The following is a 4,251-nucleotide window of genomic DNA, read 5'->3' as shown; positions in this document are numbered from 1 at the left end:
TCCAGTAACTTCCCCACAAATGATATTAAATTTATTAGCTTACTGTCCGACTATCGAGGGGGAGAAATTGCTGCAATAATTCAAAGCAGTAGAGCTACTCCATTCAACAAACTGAAATTGGAGATGAAAAAAGTTGACGTTTCGAGTCCTCATGACCCTTCTGTTGAAGGGTCATGAGGACTCGAAACGTCAACTCTTTTCTTCTCCGCCAATGCTGCCAGACCTGCTGAGTTTTTCCAGGTAATTCTGTTTTTGTTTTGGATTTCCAGCATCTGCAGTTTTTTGTTTTTATGAAATTGGAGATCCTAGTTCAAGAGGTGGAGCAGAGTGGGGACTTCATTTTTGGAGTTGTGAGACATCCTTTGAAGAGCAGCATTAAGCTTGCCAGGGTGGGAGTACAGAAAGATTGAATGCTATCTCACTCGTCCATTGGTACAGGCAGGATGGGAACCAGAAATTTACTGAATTCCACAAGGTTTCCAAGGTAAGTGAACAATCCTGTGGCAAAATCTTGCCAGGTTGACTTGAGAAGAACATTTACTGCTCTTTAATGTAACCTTGGTACAGAGTGGCAAAGGGAGAATGCAATGTCTGTCTGTCTGAATGCACAGATTCTCCTGTGTCACTGCATAATGTAGTCATTTAAATGTGCTGACCTTGTTACCTATTTTGAATGCCAATCTACAAAAATCAAGCGCACTGCTAGTACAAGATACCTACATCCTGCATTATAAGGGACTCATATAGCTGGCTGGTAGACAGCGTATTTGGCTGGTACACATCTTCTTCCACATTCTTCATTCCAATATATGTCTAGTTGTTTACTGGATGAAAAGGCCACACATGATAGATGGCAAAGTGTGGAGATTAGACAGCAGGGAGCTAATCCTAAAAAGGAGAGGCCATTCCAGAGTCTGAGTGGGGAGGCAATAGAGACCGTGAAAAGGTCAGGGAGCAACCCACCCTCCCAAGTTTACAGTTAGCATTGTTGCTTTTTCTTCATTAGCTCCCTACCCATTCATTCTTTCACTGCCTCACATGGGGCTATATCTCAACAACAAAGCACAACTCATTAGAATGTCCTGCCATTTAACTCTGTTGCTCAGAGGGGAACAATTGGTTCTGCAGGTATTTCTTCAATCTCCTGGTCACCTGTTGAGTCTGGGCCTTTTCTTCAACCTGTTGTGTCCCAATTGCTGTAGGCCAAAGCTTTGTAAAATACAGCACACAGCAAAAAACTGGGTTGGGCTCATTGGATCATACTGAAGCACATTCCCCATTCAATCAATATGCAGACTTAGTGCACCAAAACCTTGGCAACTGCTTGTGCAATAAACATAGCCACAAAGGGAATGGATGTTGATACGTAAGCTTTTGTGTCTGTGGTCACAAATCAGCTGCAAATTCAAGGAGCAGTACTCCATTTCTGTTATGAATTGAGTGCTATCATTGGAACCCTACATTTTGGGGAATTCAAGCCAGATGGTGCAAGTGCAGAGCACTTTTAAGTTGTTGGCTCGCTTCCCAGAGAAATCAATGAAATTCCTGGCGTCGGTAAAACTATACACCTGCTGCCTACCTAAAGCAGCTACGCACTGGTGGTTGGGAGATTTAACAGATATCTCGGCTCGTTGCTGGAAAAGAAACAGTGGCAAACAAATAAAAAACGAGGTTTGACTTGCCCTCGAAGGCAACTGTCAGAACCATTCCCAGCTCCAAAGTGGTTTTCAAGGTTTGGCTCCAGGGGACTACGGAATACCATTAGGGTTCCCTCATAAATCAGAGTCTACACATGCAGATCTCCACAGACACATTAACATATGATTGACTGTGTACGTGGCTGGCTGTAGAGGGGTGGCCCAGTCTTGCATGCCTCAGATGTAAATGAATTGTGCTTGGATGCTTGCCCTGACCTCCCCCATCCTCCTGCAGAACCAACCAATGGAGAGATAGTCCCAGGCGACACACTGTGTGGTGGTCAGTTAGCTCAGATGGCTATAGTGTGAAGCAGGAAGACGCCACACCTGTTCTCTTTCTCCACTTGAAGGTTTTTGGGATGTTTCTGTCAGTGCGGGCTGTTTGTGAGTACTAACCAGTGATTCCAGCTGGAAAATGGCGTGTCCAGGGGTGTTCAGTGAGAAGATTGGGTTTGTTTGTGATTTCCCCACAATAGAATAAACTGCTCAGTTCAATCGCTGTCCAACTTTGAGAAAGGACAGGTAAAAAATGGGCAAAGCAAAAAATTATCTGATTATATGCCCTGTGTTGTGACTGACAGCCTAGTTTTCTGTCGCAGGACCGAAGTCCCATCCATGCTGCAGCGATGCAATCATTTCCTGTTGTCTCAGCAGTCATAGAGGAACCCAGTGAATTGGGATAGGGGTCTGTTTCCTTGCCTTACCCACACTTGCAGAGTGGTACCCCTCAAGCGAAAATTCTCTCTCTCTAATGGAGAGTGATACCTATGGTCATTTGTGGACTAATTACCTACTTAAATATGTAAAGGGAGGGCTTAGCATCTGTTTTAGGTGCCTTTACAGCAATTCAGCAGTGATCAGTGTCACCCAGGCCCCACTCAGAATTCTTAAGTATGACTGCACAGGCCCAGACCAATGTCCACTCCAATACTTCTCAGCCTCTGAGCTCAGAACAATGGCCCCAATACATCAGCGCAAAGTTCTTACACTAAATGTTAGGCCTGGTAGAAACTGAGTTGAGGCTGCCCAACCTCAATTGATTGGCACCCTTACAAACAGCGGAGGGAGAATTCCACATATTAATTTGTTCAGGATTTGGGGGCCAGGTCCCAGAAATGGAAAACCAATATCGAACTCACTGGAGCACTCAACTACCCAGATTTTAGTGGTTTATTCTAAGCCCAAGTTGAACCCTGAGTAAACCCATTGGCAGTGAGTGTGTGCGAGCCAAACACCTCACTGAAAATATGTTGCAAGAATTCTGTTACAAAGGACAGTGTTGCAATTGTTCGATATTTACTGTGGGTTGATTTACGAGCAGGATTGTTGAGACTAGTAATAGATGCTTAATTCCACTCAATGGGGAATTACTCACCTTATACTGATAAATTAAATAAATGTGCAAGAGGAACTGCAGGAACTGTGAGCTTCAGTGGGAAATAATTTTGAAGTCTAAACGGATGCCAATTTAGTTTACAATGACAGGCCCCACATTAGCAGCAATATTGGGGGTGACCGATTAAGTATTTGTATCTCTAGTAGCAATGAACATCTCAATTCAATTGAAATCTCCCCAAGCTATCAGAGGAGCTCTATCACTAAGTGACAAACATTATTGTCTGCTTTCACCCTTCTGTTTGAGAGCAATCTTCAAGACGATGCTTACTTACACATCACTGCCTCCAACTGCCCAAACTACTGGCCTACTCCAGAGACTTGAGCAAATGTCAAGCCAAAACCCCAGTGCAATAATGAGAGATCAAGGATGCCCTCTTTCAAATGAGGTGCTAAACTGTAGACCGCCTGCCCTCTCACGTTGATGTTAAAGTTCCCTTGGCACTATTTCAATAAAGAGCATGGGAAATCTCCTCGGTGTCCTGGGCAACACTTACCCTCAGTTAACATCACAAAAACAGATTATCTGATCGGTTATCACATTGCATTTGCAGGAGTTTGCTGTGTGCAATTGGCTGCCGCATTTCCACATTACAACAGTGACTTCAAAAATGCTTCATTGATGGTAAAGTGCATTTGGACATCCTGACGTTGTAAAAGGCGCTAGAGAACTGCAAGTTCTTTCTTTTATCTGCATTAATAGTTTCTAAAGAATTGCAGGTGAAGCAAGATGAAGACCCTGAGCGGGTCTGTCAAACCCACTTGAGACCTTTTGAAGATCTTTCATTCAGCCAAACTGCCTGCCAGTTGTGTGTCAGGAAGGGGTCTCTGACTCCGCAGCCTCCATCCAGGATATTGCTTGAGAAAGACCAGAGAATATAATCAGGCTGGCAGCCTCTATGGCAGTCTAAGGGTGGGGGTAGAATATTTTAAATACACTTCATATTCACAACCTGGAGAGTGGAACTGGTCGTCCTATGGGAGATTTTACAGGCAGCTCGCCACGGAGAGACTCCCACCAGTTTTCTGGCAAAGTTACATTAGGAACTGGCATAATTTAAATGGAAAATCTAGGCCTAGGTTTCCAAAATTGTACATGGTATTCTGAAGATGATCTCAACACTGACCTGTGCAAGGTTAGCATAACCCAATAATGAAT

This window comes from Carcharodon carcharias, chromosome 26, assembly GCF_017639515.1.
Source record: "Carcharodon carcharias isolate sCarCar2 chromosome 26, sCarCar2.pri, whole genome shotgun sequence".
NCBI lineage: Eukaryota > Metazoa > Chordata > Chondrichthyes > Lamniformes > Lamnidae > Carcharodon > Carcharodon carcharias.
This window is presented reverse-complemented; position numbering follows the sequence as displayed.